At 40.0% G+C, this 25,627-nt stretch overlaps 1 long non-coding RNA gene across 1 annotated transcript; it reads right to left on the bottom strand.

Moving 5' to 3' along the window:
• Positions 1 to 1,415: 1,415 nt before the first annotated feature.
• On the bottom strand, positions 1,416 to 1,890 carry LOC121982634. The gene is made up of 3 exons (XR_006112159.1): positions 1,830 to 1,890; positions 1,625 to 1,741; positions 1,416 to 1,502 (listed from the first exon to the last, which is right to left on the bottom strand). It is a non-coding gene; the product is annotated as an uncharacterized LOC121982634 (long non-coding RNA).
• Positions 1,891 to 25,627: the final 23,737 nt, after the last annotated feature.

Raw genomic sequence — 25,627 nt, forward strand, 5'->3', positions numbered from 1 at the left:
TGAAGAATTTTTTTCAATCAATATATAAGAATTGGCAACCACTGTTATAGGCTTGCATATAGCAAAATGAATAAAGCTCAATGGAGTGAATAGCTTCATGTAGCTGAAACCAAAAAATTGGGACAAGCATAGCTTAATGGAGATGATGTAAGAATTGGCAACAAGTTAATTCCAATAAACTGACCAGTCCTGCCCCAACATGATCACGAATGAAAGTTGCATCGATGTATCGCTCTTCCTCTATAGCTCTCTGTGGCAACAAGAGTGCTTAGAATATAAATTAAATACAATAAGTGTATAAGACAAGTTTCATACATTCATAATAGTCAATGTTGCTCCAACAATATCCTTTTTGTAGCACCAGTTATGGCCAACTTCAGCTTTGCAGCTTCTCCATAATCCTCTCTTAAAATAGCCTCATTCAATTGTGACTGAAATAAGGCCATCACATAGCATGAAACTATCAGCAAAACTAAAGCCACAGTAGTATGAATAAAATTGTACACTATAACATAATAAACTTGACTCTAACAAGAGGAAATCAAGTTTGGTATATTTAGTTAAGCTTCAACTTCTAATTTAGTGGTGTTGTTTGTGCTACTCTCTTTGGGCATAACAAGCCAGAGTGACCATGGTCCAAAACTTTGAACAAGACTGATTTTACTAGCTAGTTGATGGCCTATACCATGTGAATCATTTTCATATAACCTTTACAAACCTATAATAAGATCTGAACTAACATTGGCATAAACCAAATTGTGCTAACTATACCAATTTTATGGATCAGTATAACTATTAGAACCAGCTGATATCATTTCAACTCGTCACAAGTGAAAATATTCGTGACCTATACCATATGTTGCTTTCGTTTTTAAAAATCGTTGTTTTAAAAATGCACATGAATACTCATTTTCATTAGATTAGGAGTCTCCAATACGGAAGCTGAAAAATGCACATATGAAAATATTCACCCTTGTTTTATCTCGTATAACAAACAATAGAGTAGTCTTACGAGGACAAAACCGTCTCAGCATCACCTGTCATGAGGTAAACGAAAGCAACTAAGCAAAACTCAAATTAAAAGTATATGTAAAAAGTTATTGTAAGACTCAATTTGTTCAGGGGAATATGGTTTGGTTGAAGCAGCAATTCGCCAGCTCCTACTCTGCAAGCAAGTACGTGCTGAATTCAAGAGTAAAGCCAACAAGTAGGAAATTAATGGGTAATTATGAAGAATATTTTACTAGCTATTAGCTAAGCCACAATCACTATAGCTGTTCTGGTTATGGAACTTGTTGGCTGATGCCTTCATGTATTCGTCAGTTAAATTTATATCAAAGTTCATAAATTTGAACCATAATGATGAAAAAGATGCACTTAAGGAGGAGACTTAATTTTTTTGAGACTTACTCAAGTGGGGATTTGAAAACAAAGAAGCATGCACCAATTGCCAAGTAGCACAGCAAGGGAACATGCCCCTTTAAGTAATGTGAAGTTCCATCCTGTAAAAGTACCATTAGTTGAGTCTTGCAGGAAGAATTTTGGTTGAATCCTAGCATTTCAAAATAACTGAAAAACAACAACAGAAGTTAGTGTAACTAACAAGCATACCCCAATGAGTTACCTGTAACGTGAATGCTATTACTAGTATTGCCATGATCAATGAGCCAGTTTCTAACAGATTAAGATCAAGATCCATCTTGATTCCCGTTATCCAAGCCACCATAACACATAATGGAACCTTAAAAGGGCAAATTAGTACATTGTAAGCTATTCTTTAACATATACACAACATTTCATTTCAAAGCTACATCAAATTAAATCCTTACAACAAACATGGAGATCTGGGTTGCTGAACCAAGGGAAACACCAAGAGTAATATCCTGTGTGAGTTCAACAAGAAAAAATAATTATCACCATGAGAACAATATTCGTGTTTGACATTTGTTTTCCTTTATTCTTTAATTTGGGTGGATAAGCTAATTCATACGAGCAATGCAAATGTAAGTAATAGAAATGCATTTAGCAGCATCACAAATATGGAAACAATTTGATATGAAATATTATGTTTTAAGAAATTTATACTGACATATTTGCCTTGTGTTGCTCAACAAGTTATGCACCTTCATGCATCAATATCATAAACAGTATGATCTCACACATAATGCCCAAATGTTCTTGTGAGTCTAGCTATGTGTATCTATTATGAGAAAATATACAAAGACCAAGTCATTTAAAGTTTAGTGTTCCAAAAGAAATAAACACATCGAGTTAGTATAATTTAACCGTTAGCAAGCTCATGATAACATGCACATCAACAACAAAAGAGTCATGAATTAGAATTGCGTACAGATTACTAAAACAATTTTATAAGATAAATTGGCTACATATTGTGATTGCTAACATAAAATGCAGATCATTTGTCTATAAGTGTTGAAGTACTAATCACAACGCAAGCAACAGGCAATAAGATCCATCGAACCACCAAACACAAGACGGTTAAGTGGACCAAACACAAGACAGTTAATTGGTTACCCATAAATTGGTTTGATACTCCATGGAGAATGAGCAACAGAAACTAGAAACTGTGATGAAGACGGCGATAACTTCAGTATGTCTTTCATCTGGTAAGAAATTGCAGTCCACACAAAGGATCTGAAACCCTGCCAAAGTATATAAAAATGACGATCGAAATTACGTCTTTTATAGAGAAACAAGATCAATGAAAACTACAAAAAGGCAGGTACAAGAATGAATCGACAAAGAAGCCCTACTCTACAAGGTCGGAAATAAGAGCAAAAGGAAGGGAACCTGAGTGAAGTAGACCAAAGTGACGAGCCAAAGGAAGAAAGCTCCGAAGGAGGCCCGCATCCGCGTCGCCCAAGAAATCCACATCTTGATCTGTCGTACGGTGCTCAACTAACGCAGCCCTGAAAACTGGGGGGCGAACAAATCAAGAATGCACTCGACGGCGAGATGACCGGGAAGATTTGCTCCGGAGATTTGGTTTTCCCCTTGGGGATTGGCTTCGGTTCGTGCCCTCTTCATCCCCCTCACCCAAACTCCTCCACAATGATGACGAGTTCATGTTCGGAGATCTCAACGACAACATCCTCATCAAGAAGCAGGTAAGATGAAACCCTAATGAGTAAGCAGAGGAAAGAGGTGAAGGGAGACATTAACCTGATGACACTTCCACCGGACAAAAGAGAGAGCATCGACCATGCCCTACACGCAGTCAAGCTAGCAAACAAGGTTCGGCGAGTTCTCATCATTGGCGCATGTTCCGGTGAACAAACTCATCACCTTCCTCCACCTCCTCTCCACTTAAAAATTTGTGGAGAGGGGTTCGCCGGAGAGGGGTTGAATGAAGATGCTTAGGTTTTCGGCAACAGGAGCGTGAAGAGATAGTATGGAGAGAGGGAAATAAAAACAGATAAGAAGGGTTCAGGAAGGCTAAGGCGGAAAACACGGCGCCAAAAATTTTTCACAGAGAGGGAAAAACACCGAAAGAATAAACTAAAAGACAATGGTTTACAAAACTGTTGTCGTATAGCCTAAAAAAGTGCTTAAAGACAACGGTTTTAGATAACCGTTGTAAAATGCGTTATTGATTTAAAAAAATATTGCTCAACGACAACAGTTTTCACAAAACCGTTGTCTTTTGTATTTTATGGGAGCTCAAAGACAACGGTTTTATCTAAAACCGTTGTCTTTTACCAAATTTACAATAGTTTCTTCTAAAATCGTTGTCTTTGTGGTGTTGTTGTTTAACATTTTTGTTGTAGTGTAGAAATGATTAAGAGTAGTGTTCCCTATATCATCTCACTATCGGTTCAACTAACCGATTGATATAGGTGAGAACCGTCTACTCAAGGACGCTATTATACTTAGTTTATTTGGCACCAATACAAGTAAGTATAATAACCAAAACACATGCCTTTATTTATATAAGAATATGATACAACAAGTCCATAATACAATCATCAAATGATTGGCTCTAGGGCTCTAACTAATAATCTCCCACTAGCACTAGTGCCAATCAGTGTAGGCTCTAAGCCCCAATGACCTAGTGTGACCATCATGCTTCCTCTGTGCCAAAGCCTTGGTTAAGGGATCTGCGATGTTAGCCTCTGTAGGTACTCTGTAAATATTCACATCTCCTCTCTCGATAATCTCTTGAATGAGATGGAAGCATCGTAGTATGTGTTTGGTTCGCTGGTGTGAGCGAGGTTCCTTCGCCTGTGCTATAGCTCCATTGTTGTCACAATAAAGCTCAATAGGGTCAGCGATACTGGGAACCACCCCAAGTTTAGTGATGAACTTGCGCATCCAAACTGTCTCCTTTGCTGCCTCTGATGCAGCAATGTATTCGACCTCTGTTGTAGAATCAACTACTGTGTCCTGCTTCGAACTCTTCCAGCTCACAGCACCACCATTAATGCAAAATACGAACCCTGACTGCGATCGATAATCATCCTGATCGGTCTGGAAGCTGGCATCACTGTAACCCTTTACAGCTAGCTCATCATTGCCTCCATATATCAAGAAATATTCTTTAGTCCTTCTTAAGTACTTAAGAATATTCTTGACCGTTATCCATTGACTTTTACCTGGATCTGACTGGTATCTGCTCGTCATGCTCAAAGCATACGAGATATCAGGTCGAGTATATAGCATGGCGTACATGATAGATCCTATAGCTGAGGCATAAGGGATCTGATCCATGCGGTCTCTCTCCTCTCTAGAAGAGAGACCTTGAGTCTTCGAAAGACTCACGCCATGTGACATCGACAGAAATCCCTTCTTGGAGTTCTGCATGGCAAACCGAAGGAGTACCTTGTCAATATATGTACTCTGACTTAGGCCAAGCAATCTCTTAGATCTATCTCTATAGATCTGTATCCCTAGAATGTGGGATGCCTCACCTAAGTCCTTCATTGAGAAACAACTCCCTAGCCAGGTCTTGACAGACTGGAGCATAGGGATGTCCTTCCCAATGAGTAGTATGTCATCCACATACAATATGAGGAAGACAACTATATCCCCTACAACCTTCTTGTAGACACAAGGCTCATCTTCATTCTTGATGAAACCAAACTATTTGATTACATCATTGAATCGAAGATTTCAGCTCTGAGAAGCTTGCTTTAGTCCATAAATGGACCTATGCAGCTTGCATACTCTGCTAGTATGTTGTGGATCTACAAAACCCTCAGGTTGTGTCACGTACACATCCTCGAGTAGGTTTCCATTTATAAACGTGGTTTTGACATCCATCTGCCATATCTCATAGTCATGGTAAGCTGCAATAGCAAGCATGATCCGAATGGACTTAAACATCGCTACTGGAGAAAAGGTTTCATCATAGTCAATACCATGAATCTGCTTGAAACCTTTAGCTACCAAGCGACCCTTATAGATAAGTCCATCCATGTCAGTCTTTTCTCTTAAAGACCTACTTACACCCAATGGGTTTTACCCCTTCAGGTGGATCAACCAAAGTCTATACTTGGTTGGTGTACATGGATTCCATCTCGGATCTCATGGCCTCTAGCCATTTCTTGGAATGTGGTCTCATCACAGCTTCCTGATAGGTGGTAGGCTTATCCTCTATGAGCACAACATCATCATGGTCAGACAAGAGAAATGAGTATCTCTCAGGCTGACGACATACCCTATCAGACCTGCGAAGAGGTATGTCTACTTGAACTGATTATTGTTCCTCAACTCCTTGTGGAACAACATCATCCACAATACTTTGTGGTTCCAGTTCAACTTCCATCGAGGCTTCAGTGCTATTGTTCGCATCTTGAACTTCTTCAAGATCGAACGTGCTCCCACTAGTCTTTCTAGAAACAAAGTCCCTTTCTAGAAAGACCCCAGTCTCTGCCACAACTACCTTGTGCTGACTGGGAATATAGAAGTAATATCCCTTAGTTTCCTTGGGATATCCAATAAAGTAGCACTTGTCAGATTTGGGTCCTAATTTGTCTGAGACTTGACGTCTAACGTAAGCATCACAACCCCAAATCCTCATGAAAGACACCTGGGCATCTCTCCCAATCCATATCCTATATGGAGTCTTTATCACGGCCTTGGACGGAACCCGGTTGAGTATAAAAGCTGCCGTGTCTAGAGCATAGCCTTAAAGGTATGTCAGAAGATCTGTGTGACTCATCATAGATCGTATCATATCTAATAGGGTACGATTCCTCCTTTCAGATACACCATTCCAATGTGGTGTTCCAGGAGGAGTGAGCTGGGATAGAATCCCACACTCAGCTAGATAGTCATGAAACTCATGGCTAAGGTATTCTCCACCTCGATCTGATTGAAGTATCTTAATACTCTTGCCAAGCTGGTTCTGTACTTCATTCTTAAATTCTTTAAACTTTTCAAAGTATTCTGACTTATGTGTCATCAAGTACACATAACCATATTTACTGAAGTCATAAGTAAATGTGATGAAGTACCTATAACCGCCTCTAGCAGCAACATTGAAAGGGCCACATACATCACTATGTATGAGTCCTAACAAATCAGTCGCTCTTTCGCTGTGCCCACTAAAGGGAGTCTTGGTCATCTTGCCTAGTAGGCATGACTCGCACGTCTCATAAGATTCAAAATCAAATGAGTCCAGTAAACCATCCTTATGGAGCTGGGATAAGCGCTTGTCATTTATATGACCTAAGCGACAGTGCTAGAGATAGGTTTGGTTCAGGTCATTTGACTTGAACCTCTTGGTATTTATGTTATAGATAGGGCTTTCAAGATCTAGAATGTAGAGTCCGTTCATCAGAGGTGCACTACAATAGAACATGTCTTTTAAATAAACAGAACAACATTTGTCCTTTATAATAAAAGAGAAGTCTTTCTTGTCCAAACAAGAAACTGAAATTATGTTCTTAGTTAATGCAGGCACATAACAACATTCATCTAATTCTAATACATGCCCAGAGGGCAGAGATAGATGATAAGTTCCTATAGCAACAGCAGCAACCCGTGCTCCATTGCCTACGCGTAGGTCCACCTCGCCCTTTGCCAATGCCCTGCTATTTCTCAGCACCTGCACATTAGTACAAATGTGAGATGCACATCCGGTATCTAATACCCATGATGAAGAAATAGATAGATTGACTTCTATAACATATATACCTGAAGTGGAAGTCTCACTTCGCTTCTTCTTAAGATCTTCCAGGTACACCTTGCAGTTCCTCTTCCAGTGCCCGGTCTAAACGCAGTGGAAGCAGGTAGCATCCTTGGTGACCCCTCCTTTAGGCTTCAGTGCCTTGCCTTTGCCCTTGGCTTGGGACTTTCTCTTGCCTTTGGGCTTGCCCTTGCCCTTCTGTTTCTGAACCATCAGAACAGAGTGGGGCTTTGCCTTCTTAAGGTTCAGCTCAGCAGTTCTTAACATGCTAAGCAGCTCGGGCAGTGGCTTGTCAATTTCGTTCATATTGTAGTTGTAACGACCCGCCTCCTACTAACTAGGCTGTGAGGCCGATCGTTACATTAATCTGTGCTAACTATTCCAAGACTATCATTAAATCTAGATGCGGAAGCTATACTAATTAAAACTTTGCTAAACTATTATCATTTCTTGATTCTATATGTGCTAAGGGATGTAATCTAAACTATTCATGACATGTTTTTACATTCCCCCATGGTCAAGGAACTGGGCTGAGGATTTCTGGCTGTTATCAGGCCTCCCAATCGATCCATAGATCGATTGGAATGATCGAATCGATCCAATGATTGATCCAGCATGCTACTGTATGCGGAACTTGGGTTGGATCGATCCAGCGATCGATTCAGCACGCTACTGTGCTCGGGCGATATTCTGGATCGATCGGCTGATCGATCTAGGCTAACCGATCGATCCAGTGATAGATCCCGGAGCTCTCTATTCGCGATGAAACTAGGCTGGATCGATCGGATGATCGATCCAGACGCAGTCTGTTCGCAGAACAAGCTGCCAATCGATCCATTGATCGATTGAGGACCCCCAATCGATCCACCGATCGATTGGGGTTTCTGATTTTGCAGCTAAGCTCTGATTTCAGCACTTGTTCGTGCCGAAATTTCTTATATCAATTCTAAACTAAATGCAAAACATTCTAACATCACACAAATAGTGTTCTAAGCATGATAAGGTGCATGATTAACTAATTCATAGCAATTAACATACTAAGGTGCAAACTAATAAAATGCTAAAAGGTTTTAGTGTTTAAAACAAGCTTGCTGAGATTCCCTAAGATCTTTATTCCAAGTTCCATCCACACACATCTTCATCGCATTGCCCTCCAGCCTCCGCTAGTCCATCTTTCCTTTACCTTTATCTGCAGTATAAGGAAAAATATCTGTAAGCTTTCGCTTAGTAAGAAACCATCTACCTCACAAAAAACATGCATTCGATGCAATATGCTTTTAAAACATGCTAATTGAAATATGTACTGATTAGACTAAAACATGGCATGCTATCATACATAAAAATCAAAGCTAGTAATGACATACTATCATCTAAAGATGTGTAACAAAAGCTGAGCATAGAGCTATCATACATAATCATAGGAGAAAGAGCTGAGCTGAAACATGAACTGAGCTAATTCTAACAAATGCTAAAGTTGTACTAATTTCACCCAACTATTTTGTAAGAGTTTAAAAATACATATATAATAGATGAAAATACTAATCATGCTGCTGATAGGCCCGGCATCTGTACTTGTTATGCGTGCATCCCTAACTATACCAGGATTTGCAAGTCCCGAATTTAGTAGGGTTACTAGGTTATCTAAACCTAGGGACGACTATGGGAGCTCAACCCAATGGATATCTAATCAACTACAGTGCCACTGAGAAAGTAAAATACTGAACATAAGCTAATAAATCCTTGTCTTGCTTTTACTAGGTTGTCTAAACCTAGAACTAGGTTATCCAAACCTAGAGGCGACTGTGGGAGCCCACCCATTGGACATCTAGTCCTGTAAAAGCTGGAGCAAGACTAAATAGGCTACAAAATGCTTCTATTACATTTATCTCAGCTACTAAAATGCCTAAGTGGCATTTTTCTGGGCTAAACAATTTAATCGAACACTTGGTATGCGCTAATTCGCATCCTTTGTGTCGGTATTCTACATATTACTAAACTAATACATAAAAATCCACACGGAAGCTACTTATACTGCAGGTGAGGGGTTTCTTACCTCGTGCTCGGATTTTCTTACGGTTCTAATCGCTTGATCTCCGGAGGAGACGATCCTTTCGATGATCTTCTCGCGTCTACGCGTTCCTCTCGCGGAGGGGAGTGTGCTCGTGTCGGAGTCGTCGCCGGAAGGTGCTCCTACCCTAGTGGACGGAACCCTAGCCTTTGCTTGTGGTTGGCGCCGAGAGAAGAAGAGGAAGGGAGAGGGGTCGGCGGGATTAGGTTGATGAGAAGAGAAGTCTCGTTAAAAAAATCTCCTCACTAATTAATTCCCTATTTATATCAAGTGGGTATTCGGCCCTACTTATACTTAAATATAAATGTTTCCCTTTCCTTTCAGCACGGCCCTGCTGGGTTCACTTGGTTACCATGGTTCACCATAAGTCATAGGATCCAATAGGTTTCGGGTTCAATTCCCGCCTAGGCTATTTTCGTTTTCTATTTATTTTTGCTACTTTCGCTACTCTAAAAATTCTGTAAAAATATCCTAAAATTCTAAAAAAATCATAGAATATTTCTAAAATAGTTTTGAGAATTTTCGGGCGTTACAATCCCCCATACCTTATAAAAAGTTCATCCTCGAACTTAGAATAACTCTGGGTACTTCTGTCTCCCTAGTTGCCTCTTCTGCTGTGTGACTGTGCCAAATAACTATGACTAATGGTACTTCCTTGTTCCGCAATTTCTTAACTGCTCAGTCTATTATCTGAATAGGCCGACTGTCATAGCTGAGGTCTTCGCGGATCTCAATCACCTGGGTGGCATCTGGGATATGCTTCTTCAGCATAGAGACATGAAATACATTGTGGACAGCTGACATTTCCTGGGGTAGCTCTAGCTCATATGCTACCTTGCTCACTCTTCTGCTGATAAGGTATGGTCCCACATATCTGGGACTTAACTTGCCCTTCTTCCCAAAATGCATTACTCCCTTCATGGGAGCTACTCAGAGGAACACTGAATCCCCAACTGAGAACTCTAAAGGTCTGCGCCGTGTATCAGCATAGCTTTTCTGGCCGCTCTGAGCTGTCTCTATCCTCTGGCGGATCTGCTGTATAGCTGCTGTGGTGTCTGCTACTAGATCTGTCTGAAGCTCTAGTTCTTTCTGTTCACCACTCTCACACCAGCAGATTGGAGATTTACACCTCCGCCCGTAGAGAGCCTCGTAAGGTGTCATACCGATAGTGGCCTGATAGCTGTTGTTGTATGCAAACTCTGCTAGACTCAGATATTTGCACCAACTTCCCTTGAAGTCTAGGGCACATGCTCGGAGCATATCTTCGAGTACCTGATTTACTCGCTCCATCTGTCCATCTGTCTGAGGATGGAAGGCTGTGCTGAACTTTAACTTCATGCCTAACGCTGACTGTACATACTCCCAGAAGTGTGATGTGAACCTACTGTCTCTATCTGATATAATGGTTCGTGGGACTCCATGTAATCTAACTATCTCCTTGAGATACAACTGCGCTAGTTGTTCCATGGAGTAGGATATCCTGATAGCTAAGAAGTGGGCTGATTTAGTCAACCTGTCGACTATTACCCAGATGGTATCGAAACCATTCGTGGTTCTGGGTAGTCCCACTATGAAATCCATAGAAATGTCTTCCCACTTCCATTCTGGGATCTGAATAGGCTGCAAAACTCCTCCTGGTCTTTGATGTTCTGCCTTAACCCTCTGACAGGTTAGGCAGGTGCTGACATATCGAGCGATGTCTCTCTTCATCCTAGGCCACCAAAAACGTTTCTTCAAGTCCTGGTACATTTTGGTGGAGCCAGGATGCATCGCATAGGGAGTCTTGTGAGCCTCATCTAAAATCTTCCTTCTGAGTTCCTCCTGATCTGGAACACATAATCTGTCGCCAAAGTACAACACCCCGCTAGCGGACACTTTGAATTCTCCACTTTCTGTTTCTGCTAATCCTTGCTTGATTTTCTGAATTTCAGGATCCTGCTCCTGAGCTGTCTGGATGTCACCAAGCAAGGTAGACTCTAATGTCATAGTAGAGAGCTGTCCGACTGTGAGTTCGAGACCGAAATCTGTGATCTCTTTCTGTAGGGGAGGTGACATGGCTGCTAGAGATAATAGGGTAGCGCTGGACTTTCTGCTAAGTGCGTCTGCTACCCTATTGGCTTTCCCTGGGTGGTAGAGGATATCTATATCATAGTCTTTGACTAGCTCTAGCCACCTGCGCTGTCGCATATTCAGATCCTTCTGAGTGAAGAAGTACTTCAGACTCTGATGATCTGTATACACTCTGCACTGAGCTCCATACAAGTAATGTCTCCAAATTTTGAGAGCGAACACCACTGCTGCAAGCTCAAGGTCATGAGTAGGATAGTTCTTCTCATAATCCTTGAGTTGTCTGGAGGCATAGGCGATCACCTTGCCATTTTGCATCAGCACTGCTCCTAGTCCCAACTTCGAGGCATCACTATATATATCAAAGCTGTCTGTATTTTCTGGTAGAGTCAGAATAGGTGCGCTGGTCAATCTTCTCTTTAGCTTGCTAAAACTATTCTCACAGTCCTCTGTCCACTGAAATTTTCTGTTCTTTCTGGTGAGAGTTGTCAGTGGGGAGGCTATCCTGGAGAAGTCCTCTACGAATTTCCGGTAATAACCTACTAATCCCAGAAAACTTATGATCTCGCTAGTGTTCTTGGGTCTTTTCCAGTTACTCATAGCTTCTATCTTACTGGGGTCTAACATGATACCATCCCTTGAGATGATGTGACCCAGGAAGGACACCTGATCTAACCAAAATTCACATTTTGTGAACTTGGCGTACAGCTGATTCTGCTGAAGGGTCTGCAATACTATTCTCAGGTGCTCTGCGTGTTCTTCCTGAGTTCCTGAATAGATAAGAATGTCATCGATGAACACGATAATGAACTTATCTAAGTATTCTCTGAATACCCTGTTCATGAGGTCCATGAAAGTAGCTGGAGCATTTGTCATGCCGAAGGGCATGACTACGAACTCGTAATGTTCGTATCTAGTCCTGAATGCTGTCTTGGGTATATCCCCTTCCTTGACTTTCACCTGATGATAACCTGATCTGAGGTCTATCTTAGAGAACACTGCTGTTCCCTTTAGCTGGTCGAACAGGTTATCTATTCTGGGAAGAGGATACCTGTTCTTGATGTTAACTTGGTTCAGTACCTGGTAATCTATACACAGGCGCATGCTCCCATCCTTCTTCTTCACGAACAATACAGGCGCTCCCCATGGTGAGTGACTAGGGCGTATGAAGCCTTTGTCAAGCAGCTCCTGTAGTTGCTCATGAAGTTCTTTTAGTTCTGCTGGAGCCATGCGGTAAGGCGCTTTGGAAATAGGATTTGTACCGGGAATGAGCTCTATTTCAAATTCAATCTCCCTGTCTGGTGCTAAGCCTGGTAACTCTTCAGGGAAGACTGCTGGGTAGTCACATACGACTCGGACCTCTGCTAGCTGTTGGTCCTTGTCTTGACTGGCATTAACTACATGCGCTAAAAATCCCGTACATCCTGAATCCATTAATTTCTGTGCCTTCAGAGCTGAGAGAAATTTCTTGGCTTTTCTCTTGGGTTCTCCGATGAACTCGAACTGTGCTTCTGCTTCAGGCTGGAATACGACTTTCTGTTTACGACATTCTATAGAAGCACCGTATCTGATCAGGAAGTCCATTCCAAAGATGACATCGTAGTAAGTCATATATAGCACTATCAGATCACAAAAGAGTTCTCTGTCTGCTATAATGACTGGCACTGCTCTGAGCCAGTGCGTGAATGCCATAATTTCTCCTGAAGGTAGCGTTGTCAGAAACTGACTACTGAGTACCTCTGGAGGTATTGCTAACTTCTCAGCAAATGCCTTGGATATATAAGAATGGGTTGCCCCAGTATCGAATAAGACAGTTGTACTTTGCTGTAAAATACTAATCTGACCTGAAACAACTATCGAGGCATTTGCTACGTCCTCTCTGGTGAGTGAGTAGATCCTCGCATTTGTCATAGCTGGAGGGGCTTCTAGTCTGCCCTGGCTGATGTGGGGACCATCTAAAGCAGCCTGCATCTGATGCAACTGTGCTGGCTTGGCTTCGTACTGGATCGGCTGTGGTGGAGGAAAGCTGGCCTTGTTCGGACACTGCTTGGCCATGTGCCCTTCTTGTCCACACTCAAAGCATCCTCGTGTGCCCTTACGACAAACTCCAGGGTGGAATTTCCCACAAGTAGCACACTTTGGATAACTGGGCTGTTTGCTAGCTGTTCCTCCTTTCGGGTAACTCCCTGGTTTGCGCTTGTTGCTGGAGTTCACTTTCCAGTTAGAGCTGTGACTCTGGTGTTTTTGAGTACCTGAGCCTCCCTTCCCTTTGGACTTTGAGAGGACTTGTTTCTGTTGCTTGATATTATTCTGGTAGTGCTCGGTGGTCAGAGCACTGCTGACTAGTTCTTCGGTGGTTTGCGGCCTATGAATGCCGCCAGCCACGTTCATTGCTATTTCCGGCCTCAGCATCTTGAGCATCAACCGAACTCTTTCTTTTTCTGTGCTGACTAGTTCGAGGCATAGATGAGCCAATCTATTGAATTTCTTCATGGCTTCCTCAACTGATAGGTTGCCTTGGCGAAATTCTGTGAACTCATCGTAATGGCGGTTTGTGACCCGCATGTGAAAGAACTCCTCAAAGAATTCTTTCTCGAAGTCTGCCCATGTCATCTGGTTTACTGGGCGCTTCGCTCTAATTCTCTCCCACCACATACGTGCATCTCCTGTCAAGCAGAAGAAGGCGCACTTCACCTTTTCGTACTCTGGCCAGTCCAGAAGCCCCATCGTACTTTCCAGTATTTTGAAATAGGCTTGAGCATCCCATGGTTCGCTGGTGCCTGAGAAATTCTCGGGCTTGACTCTTTGCCACTGGATCAGATAGACTTCTCTCCTTGCCTCTGTTGCTGGAACTACTGGTGCTGTAGGCTGGACTGGTGGAACCTCTAAGACTACTGGTGTCGCTAAGTTTGGTTCCGGGGTGACTATGAGAGTATTCTGCTGGTTAGCCTTTAAGGTGGCTATCTCCTGTTGCTGTTCAGCTAGCTACTGCTGTAACTGAGCCACTAATGCTGTAAGGTCTGGGGGAGGCACTGAACTGCCTGCCTCATGCTGGGGCTCAGTAGTTGGTGCCCTTCTAGCTGGGCGTCCTCGTGCCATACTAGAGACATAGAGGACATACATAACTAATACAATCATAATTGCATATCTATGGTTATCATGTTAGGTACTATCATAAATAAACATGCTTCATTTATTTCTAACATGAAAACGGAAAACATAAATAAGGTGAGAGATGTTCTTACTTGGAAGCTGCAGGTTCAATGCTGATGTGTGTGTAGGAAGTATGGAAGCTGCTCTGATACCACTCTGTAACGACCCGCCTCCTACTAACTAGGCTGTGAGGCCGATCGTTACATTAATCTGTGCTAACTATTCCAAGACCATCATTAAATCTAGATGCGGAAGCTGTACTAATTAAAACTTTGCTAAACTATTATCATTTCTTGATTCTATATGTGCTAAGGGATGTAATCTAAACTATTCATGACATATTTTACATTCCCCCATGGTCAAGGAACTGGGCTGAGGATTTCTGGCTATTATCAGGCCTCCCAATCGATCCATAGATCGATTGGAATGGTCGAATCGATCCAGTGATCGATCCAGCATGCTACTGTATGCGGAACTTAGGTTGGATCGATCCAGTGATCGATTCAGCACGCTACTGTGCTCGGGCGATATTCTGGATCGATCGGCTGATCGATCCAGGCTAACCGATCGATCCAGTGATCGATCCCGGAGCTCTCTGTTCGCGATGAAACTAGGCTGGATCGATCGGATGATTGATCCAGACGCAATCTATTCGCGCAACAAGCTGACAATCGATCCATTGATCGATTGAGGACCCCCAATCGATCCACCGATCGATTGGGGTTTCTGATTTTGCAGCTAAGCTCTGATTTCAGCACTTATTCGTGCCGAAATTTCTTATATCAATTCTAAACTAAATGCAAAATATTCTAACATCACACAAATAGTGTTCTAAGCATGATAAGGTGCATGATTAACTAATTTATAGCAATTAACATACTAAGGTGCAAACTAATAAAATGCTAAAAGGTTTTAGTGTTTAAAACAAGCTTGCTGAGATTCCCTAAGATCTTTATTCCAAGTTCCATCCACACACATCTTCATCGCATTGCCCTCCAGCCTCTGCTAGTCCATCTTTCCTTTACCTTTATCTGCAGTATAAGGAAAAATATCTGTAAGCTTTCGCTTAGTAAGAAACCATCTACCTCACAAAAAACATGCATTCGATGCAATATGCTTTTAAAACATGCTAATTGAAATATGTACTGATTAGACTAAAACATGGCATGCTATCATACATAAAAATCAAAGCTAGTAATGACATACTATCATCTAAAGATGTGTAACAAAAGCTGAGCATAGAGCTATCATACATAATCATAGGAGAAAGAGTTGAGCTGAAACATGAACTGAGCTAATTCTAACAAATGCTAAAGCTGTACTAATTTCACCCAACTATTTTGTGAGAGTTTAAAAATACATATATAATAGATGAAAATACTAATCATGCTGCTGATAGGCCCGACATCTGTACTTATTATGCGTGCATCCCTAACTAGACCCGGATTTGCAAGTCCCGAATTTAGTAGGGTTACTAGGTTATCTAAACCTAGGGACGACTGTGGGAGCCCAACCCAATGGATATCTAATCCAGTACAGTGCCACTGAGAAAGTAAAATACTGAACATAAGCTAATAAATCCTTGTCTTGCTTTTACTAGGTTGTCTAAACCTAGAACTAGGTTATCCAAACCTAGAGGCGACTGTGGGAGCCCACCCATTGGACATCTAGTCCTGTAAAAGCTGGAGCAAGACTAAATGGGCTACAAAATGCTTCTATTGCATTTATCTCAGCTACTAAAATGCCTAAGTGGCATTTTTCTGTGCTAAACAATTTAATCGAACACTTGGTATGCGCTAATTCGCATCCTTTGTGTCGGTATTCTACATATTACTAAACTAATACATAAAAATCCACACGGAAGCTACTTATACGGCAGGTGAGGGGTTTCTTACCTCGTGCTCGGATTTTCTTACGGTTCTAATCGCTAGATCTCCGGAGGAGATGATCCTTTCGATGACCTTCTCTCGTCTACGCGTTCCTCTCGCGGAGGGGTGCGTCCTCGTGTCGGAGTCGTCGCCGGAAGGTGCTCCTAGCCTAGGGGACGGAACCCTAGCCTTTGCTTGTGGTTGGCACTGAGAGAAGAAGAGGAAGGGAGAGGGGTCGGCGGGATTAGGTTGAGGAGAAGAGAAGTCTCGTTAAAAAAATCTCCTCACTAATTAATTCCCTATTTATATCAAGTGGGTATTCGGCCCTACTTAAACTTAAATATAAATGTTTCTCTTTCCTTTCAGCACGGCTCTGCTGGGTTCACTTGGTTACCATGGTTCACCATAAGTCATAGGACCCAATAGGTCTCGGGTTCAATTCCCGCCTAGGCTATTTTTGTTTTCTATTTATTTTTGCTACTTTCGCTACTCTAAAAATTCTGTAAAAATATCCTAAAATTCCAAAAAAATCATATAATATTTATAAAATAGTTTTGAGAATTTTCGGGCATTACAGTAGTTTAGAACGAATTGATTATAGCTATCCGGCAAGGATTGCAAGATTAGGTCAGTGGCCAGCTCTTGGCCAAGCGGGAATCCCAACCTCTGTTGGTTTTCTATGTACCCAATCATTTTGAGTACATATGGGCCTACGGGAGCCCCATCTGACATCTTGCACTGAAACAGTGCCCTTGAGATCTCAAATCTCTCATGCCGCGCTTGTCCTTGATATAGTTGACGAAGATGTTCAACCATATCGTAAGCGCCCATCAACTCGTGTTGCTTCTGAAGCTCAGAGTTCATGGTCGCGAGCATTAGACAGGACACATCTAATGTATCATCTTGATGCTTCTTGTAAGCATCTTTGTCAGCTCGCGTGGCATTGGCAGGAGGAGCCTCCGGAATGGGCTACTCCAGAACGTACAGTTTATGTTCCTGGGTGAGAACTATTCTCAAGTTCCTGTACCAGTTCAGGAAATTTGCTCCGTTGAGCTTGTCCTTCTCAAGGAAAGAACGCAGAGAGAAGGTGTTTATATTCGACGTCATGGTTATCTACAACAGAAAAATGCAGAAAATAAATATCATATCTTTAAATCATTTAATTAGGCCTTTAACTAAATGATGCTCCCACTGAATTCTATAATTCATGTGGGGCAAGATCCACATCATACTAACACTTGAGTTAGCTTTGGCTAATATGCCCAAGATTTAGTATGATCGGTAGGTAACGATTTACCAATTACATCTCTATGCAACTCTTGTTTATAGGATCATTATCCGCAGTTATATTAAAACTTGAGTTAGCTTTGGCTAATACGCCCAAGAATTAATATAAATGTGATTTATGTCCTATCTTTCCAACCATTGGAAGAATGTCTATAGTTGTACTCGATCCAACCGAGTTAACTAGGAATACTCAATCTAATTGAGTTTGTATTCGCCCATGCATTGATAAGCGGGACCAAGATTGTCCCTCCGTACCCTACCAAGATAATATGTGTTGCTCTGCTTTGGCAGATTCAACAACACATGTGATCGAGGTAGTGATAGGTATCACGGCATGGTAGGCATTAGAGTTGACGTAATTTAGATCTAATCTAAACGATGATGCGTATCATATACTCGATAGATCTAATCTAATCGAATGGTGCATCATGTGCACGACTTAGATCTAATCTAATCGTTAGGCATTAATAAATTACTTAATCATGCATCACATATACACAAGCAATTAATTAAATTAATTTGTGATATGTCATGGCCCTACTACGATCTTCTCAAGCCAATGAGAAGATCGGATGGTCAACCTAGGGTCAATGGCTTCTTAAGCTCCTCCCTTTGACCACCTTGTGTTGCTCGCGCCCTCCTCGTAACTCCGTCTCGAGTGGACCTTCCACGGCTCCAATTTTGTACATTACAATTTTGAAAATCGAGTTACATTCAAGTATAAACTAATTTACAACAAGAATATAAAATAGAGAAAGGCACGATGCGCAGGTCGCGAATAAAATACAACACGCACATCACATCACGGCACGCAGACCATATTATGAATTACAATACATTTATTCCAATCCAATTGGGTCTTTTGGGCCATGACTATCACAAATTATACATAATTCTAAATTATGTATTTTCTATAATTTTCTACAATTTTAATACCAATTTTTACAATTTTTACAAGTAAAAATTCCCGGCGGTCCCGTTTAGCGGTTTTCGGGCGCAATCACGGAATGAATCCCCTTGCGGGGCCAGGGGCAGCGCCCCTACCCGCGATCTAACCATCGCGAGGGTTCCTTAGCGATCCTACAGTGCCTTAGCCCGCTGTCCCAAAAAATTTTTGGGCGAAACCAAGCCGTTTTCGAAATATCTTCCCGGTAGTCGAAGCCTACAAGTGCCGGAACACTTGTGCTTCGCTTCTACGAGAAAATTACCCATAAAAACCATAAAAAACCTAAATTTATAGAAAATCACAGAAGCTATATTTTTCATAAAAATCAAAAATAAACTCGTACAATTCTTTGCACGTGGCTCTGATACCACTGTTGGGTTTTTCGGGCCGTGAAAACCCCGAAAGCCCCAGCCACCGGATCCGTGCAAAGAAAAATAAAATAAAATACGAGTACGAGTTTACAAACTCTAGATCTACAGTAGATAAGAGTATTACCCTCGATGCGATGCCCTTCGCTATCCCGCTAGTCCAACGGCTTGCCGGATCTCAAGATTGTTAACGTAGACAATCCTCTATACGTATCCACACGAACACACTAGATGGAGAAGGACCAAACAAGGTGTGCTAGAACCTAGGGTGTTCAGCCAAGATAGGAGAGAGAGAGCAATAAGAGAGAGCTCAAGGAGGAAGAAGAAGTGAATTGCCTTGAATGAAAAAATGAATTCTCATTCACAACAAAAGTGGCCGGCCACTTTCACAAAGTGTAACCCGCATTTTGCATTAAGTGTGGCCATTAAAGAGATTTGTAACCTCCATGAGGTGGCACACACATGTGCTAAACATGATGATGTAGCACCTCATCATTGGCCACTTAATGCCAAGTCACAAATGATGTGGCATAAAGTTAAGTCAAACTTGACTCTTCATCTTCCTCTCTAGTCAAGCCAAACTTGACTTAATCTCTCTTATGGTTGATCTAATCCAACCATTTAATTCAAGCCAATTTAATATAATGAATCTAATTCATTTAATTAAATTGATTCAATGAGTCATAATCTAAATTAGACTCATTGAACACATGAATCAACTTGAGTCCAACTCAATTAGCCCAATTAGGATTACTCTTAATCCAATTTGATTCATCAAATGAATCTAATCCTCTTGGTTCATCATATGAACCTAATCTCCATCTAATTGTCCTTAGTGTGTGACCCTATAGGTTCTTGTAATGTTGGCAATGCCCCTAAACTCATTTAGGAGCATAAGTAATGAGCGGTATCTAGCAACACATCATTACTACCCAATGTTACAAGAATGTTGAGATCCAACATCACCTTGTGACTACTAATTATGACTCCTCACAATATATGACAAGTGTCCTTCTATCCTACACATCTAGATTGATCAATGTGAGGGATAGACCGTGTCATCCTATGATCAAACTAAATCTTGAACTCCAAGTAGACTCACTAAATCAAATGAGCTCAATATCTCATATTGACTCATTTGGGCATGGCCATGCACTTCGTGGTCTCACTCTATCAAGAATATCGATGTCGCTCCCGTCATATAGGAGGGATAGATCCCATCTACATCACTCACATCCTTCTGCATAATTCGTTACATACCCAGTAATCGCCTTTATAGTCCACCCAGTTACGGGTGACGTTTGACGAAACCAAAGTACATAACTCCTTATGTAGGGATCCATGGTGACTTCAGGTCTAAGGACTAGTAGTCATACTAATAACCACATGAGAAAGTATATGACACTCATATAATGATCCATGATACATTCTCATGGCGGGTCATTCAGTATACATTCTCTAATGCATACCCATGTGTCAACTTGATATCTCTATATCCATGACTTGTGAGATCAAGTCATCGAGTTGACCTACATGCTAGTCTTATTGCATTAACATTGTCCCTGAATGTTAATACTCGACTAGGAATGATTAAGAGTAGTGTTCTCTATATCATCTCACTATCGGTTCAACTAACCGATTGATATAGGTGAGAACCGTCTACTCAAGGACGCTATTATACTTAGTTTATTTGGCACCAATACAAGTAATATAATAATCAAAACACATGCCTTTATTTATATAAGAATATGATACAACAAGTCCATAATACAATCATCAAATGATTGGTTCTAGGGCTCTAACTATCAGTTAGATTACAACATAACCTTAACTTTGAATCCTTTGCCATTATCAAAACTTAGGTTCGATCGTCGGATGCTTCCCGCACCAACAATCTCCCCCTTTTTGATTATGGCAACCCAAATTCAAAGTTAAGTAAAACAAATGCATAAATATATTTAAAAGATTTAAGTGAGCACGCTTAAGTATATAAATTCAAATACAAGCATAACTTAAGCTAACACTTAAACTTTGTGAAGCTCCCCCTTAATACAGGGCTTTCTTTTTGAATTAGACTTTTACTTTTGAATTTCCTACTCTCCCCCTTTGCATTTATCAAAAAATAAGCTAGTTGAAAGCAAGTTTTATGTTTTTAGAAAACAGATTAGGCTTTGAAAGATGCTTGTGTAACACTTAGCTTATAATTAAATTTTACTGAAAAAATTGTTAGCTAAGGGAGAAAGAGGACTTAAAAGGAATATTTTTCACCTAAGTTTAAAAGGATAATATATGGTTGGCTTCTTTTGAAACTTAGTTTTTTTTTGAAAGATACTTAGCTAAATTTTAAAGAATTTTTGGAGCCAAATTATTTTTGAAAAAAAATTTAAAGTCTCTTTTTACTTAGCAGAAATCTTTTGAAAGCAATGAGTTAAATTTTGCATATAAAGAAATATGCTTTTTAATACTTTTAGCTAAGTATAGAATGAATCTAAAATTATTTTAGCAAAAATTTATAAAGGTGGCTAAGTTTGAGAAAGTTTGAAAGTTGCTATATGAGTCACTTAGCTAAGCCTTTCGCAAACATTGAATTTTGAAAATGTAGTTTCAGTTTAAAAAGGTACTTAGCTTAAAAACTTAATTTTGAAAAAATAGGAGTAAGAACTTATTAAATTTTAGGACGAAGAGGGAGTAACTAAATATTTAATTTAGGTTATTTAATCAAATTTAGTTGGTCCTTAAGTCCAAGCATGAGTCAAGTTAAATAGTTGTTAACTTATTCAAATTGTTTTGATCAAGTATTAGAGCCCTAAAGTGTAACACCCCACCCTCCTCACTACTGGTCTGTGAGGGCGGAGCACTACTTGACTACTAACTTTACTTAACTATCCTTGTTCACATGTTGATAGTAATTCCTAAAACTCTCGGAGAACTCAAAACATATAATTAACTAGTAGCGGAAGACTAAATGACTCATCTAATACATTCTACTCAACTCTTTGTTAATAAATTCTTATGCTAAATCCCAAGGCTTCTATAGTCCGGGCATCACACATCCATCCGCACCTCTTTGTCGCCTTCCTTTGCTATAGCTTTTCCTTTCCTTTATCTGCAGTAAGAGAAAAATGTAACTATAAGCAAAATTGCTTAGTAAGCGCTATCTAACTCACAAAACTTGAATGTGCATGTGAATACAATAAATCTAAAACTGATTTGTGAAGTTTTGAAAACTATTTTCATAATAGATAAAAATAATAATCAAACTGCTAATGGGCCCGGCAACTGTACTTGCTATGCGCGCATCCCTAACTAAACTCGAGATAGCTGGTCCCGAATCTAGTAGGGTTTACTAGGTTATCTAAACCTAGGGACGACTATGGGAGCCCAACCCAAGGACAACTGAGAGTCCAGCATACTAGGTTATCTAAACCTAGGGACGACTATGGAAGCCTAACCCAAGTACAACTGAGAGTCCAACACAGTGCCACTGATAAAAGTAAAATATTGATTTATAAGTTGATTTATCTTAATTACTTCTTCTTTAAATGCCTTGGCATTTTAACGAGCACCTTGTGTGCCAAAATCCCTAAATTCTTGACTTTGGGATCTACTTAAGGTCTTGGCCTTTTTCTTTCTTTTCTTTATCTTTCTTATACTTGTTCATACCTCTAATAAAATAATGTTTCTTTAAAAACTGAAATATTTAAACAAATTCTAACTTTGAAATGCATAAACAAAAATCTGCATACTATGCTAATCAAAATTCTGCATACTATACTAATCAAGATTCTGCATTCTATGCTACACTATTTCTGCATACTATGCAAACATAAATTCTGCACTATAATACTTAACCAAACAGCACTATAATCTTTTTCTTTAAAAATTGCACTATAAGTTCCACCAAAAATCTGCACTACAAGTTCTACAAAAAATCTGCACTATAAATTCCACCAAAAATCTGCACTACAAGTTCCACCAAAAATCTGTACTATAAACTTTAAAGAAATCAGTACCATAAGTTCTTAAGAAATATGCACTACAAGCTCTAAAGAAATCTGCTCTAAAGAAATCTGCATTTTAAGCTCTAAGAAATCTGCACTACAAGCTTAATTAAAATCTGAACTATAAGCTTACATAAAAATCTGCACTATAAACTTAATTGAAATCTGTACTATAGGCTTAATTAAAATCTGCACTATAAGCTTAAATAAAAATCTGCACTATAAGCTTAATTAAAAATCTGCACTATAAGCTTAATTAAAATATGCACTATAGGCTTAATTAAAATCTGCACTAGAAGCTTAATTAAATTCTGCACTATAAGCTTACATAAAATCTGTACTATAAGCTTAATTAAAATCTGCACTATAAGCTTACATAAAAATCTGCATTATAAGCTTAATTAAAATCTACACTATAAGCCTACATAAAAATCTGCACTATAAGCTTAATTAAAATCTACACTATAGGCTTAATTAAAAATCTGCACTCTGCATTATAAGCATACATAAAAATCTGCACTATAAGCTTATTAAAATCTGTACTATAGGTTTAATTAAAAGTCTGCACTATAAGCGCTTCTCATGCTTCGAATTCAAGAAGAACAAAGGTCTGAAACTACTCCTACTGTAGGTGAGAAGCACTTACCTTGCTTCTTGGACTCACAACCGAACAAAAAGGGCTTCTAGGACCTTAGCCGGCCGCCGGAGACGATGCCCTAACTCCCTTTTGTTTTCTGCCCGAGCTCCGCCATCGTACGCAGAAGAGAAGGAGAGAATGGTTTAAGTCACAGGAAAACAGAGCATCAACTTATCCCTTTTTATAACTTAATATTTCTGTTAACTCCTTAAATAAATTTTTCTATCTTTTCTAAATAGATTTGTCTGTTTGCATTTTTGGTCCACCGGATTTGCCCTTGGTCAGAGGTTGTGGGTTCGATTCCTCAGTCGAACCCTTTTTCTCCTATTTATTTCCTATTTATTAATTACTACTTAAATAAATTTTGTTCCTTCTTTTAATCAGTATCGCTCGCTGGAACACTTGGTCAGCCGTGCTTCGCTAAAATCAGGGGTCGCGGGTTCGATTCCTCAGTCGAACCCTTTTTATTCCAATTTATCTCTTATTCTTTAACTACTGCTTAAATAGATTTTTCTCCTTCTTTAGTCTGTAATGCCCGCTGGAATAGTTGATCAGCCGCGCGTGGCTTAAGGCTTGGCTCGTGGGTTCAAATCTTGGCTGCAACCTTTTTGTTCCTATTATTTCCTGTTATCAACTTCTACTACTTAAATATATTTCATGCTTCTTTTAAACAACAATGATTGCCTGCACACTTGGTCAGCTAGACTCACTTAAAGCTTGGTTCGGCCGGAGGTCTCGGGTTTGAATCTCTACTTGGACATTTTTTTGTTGAAACTTCTTTCGTTTAGTAAAAATACCAAATGACCTCCAAAAATTACATAAAAATACTCTTAAAATTTTTAAAAATCTCTAGAATATTTCTAAAGTATTTCTAAATATTTTTAACCACTATTAGGACTCGTAATGAGGAATTTTGTGTCGTTACAATTCCCCATATCTTATAAAAGGTTCATCCTCGAACTTAGAATAATTCCGGATATTTCCGTCTCATACTGTCCTCACGCTCCCAAGTAACTTCCTCGTGCTTTTGGTTCTGCCAGATGACCTTCACTAGTGGTACTTCTTTATTCCTTAGTCTCTTAACTTTCCTATCCACTATCACCCATAACTTCTCTGTCCTTTTTGTTCTCCTGTACTCGGTCCTCAGTACAAGCGGTACGAGGATGTCCTCTTCTTGATATCTAGTTATATAGAAAGAAACTAAGCAAAATTCTTAACTTTTATAAGCACTTCTAAACATCTCCCTATTCTGTACATATAATCTAATACTTCTATGGATTTCTCTTTACTGTAAAGAATAAAGAAAGCAAACTAAAAAAAAAAATTAAATACTTTCTTACTTGAAGATGACAAGATTGGTGCTGATGTGTGATGCTGCAGAATAGGAATTGCTCTGATACCAACTTGTAACACCCCACCCTCTTCACTACTGGTCTATGAGGGCGGAGCGCTACTTGACTACTAACTTTACTTAACTATCCTTGTTCACATGTTGATAGTAATTCCTAAAACTCTCGGAGAACTCAAAACATACAATTAACTAGCAGCGGAAGACTAAATGACTCATCTAATACATTCTACTCAACTCTTTGTTAATAAATTCTCATGATAAATCCCAAGGCTTCTATAGTCCGACCATCACACATCCATCCGCACCTCCTTGTCGCCTTCCTTTGCTATAGCTTTTCCTTTCCTTTATCTGCAGTAAGAGGAAAATGCAACTATAAGCAAAATTGCTTAGTAAGCGCTATCTAACTCACAAAACTCGAATGTGCATGTGAATACAATAAATCTAAAACTGATTTGTGAAGTTTTGAAAACTATTTTCATAATAGATAAAAATAATAATCAAACTACTGATGGGCTCGGCAACTGTACTTGTTATGCGCACATCCCTAACTAGACCCGAGATAGCTGGTCCCAAATCTAGTAGGGTTTACTAGGTTATCTAAACCTAGGGACGACTATGGGAGCCCAACCCAAGGACAACTGAGAGTCCAGCATACTAGGTTATCTAAACCTAGGGACGACTATGTGAGCCCAACCCAAGGACAACTGAGAGTCCAACACAGTGCCACTGAT

Source organism: Zingiber officinale, chromosome 5A (assembly GCF_018446385.1).
Source record: "Zingiber officinale cultivar Zhangliang chromosome 5A, Zo_v1.1, whole genome shotgun sequence".
In the NCBI taxonomy this organism is placed as follows: domain Eukaryota; kingdom Viridiplantae; phylum Streptophyta; class Magnoliopsida; order Zingiberales; family Zingiberaceae; genus Zingiber; species Zingiber officinale.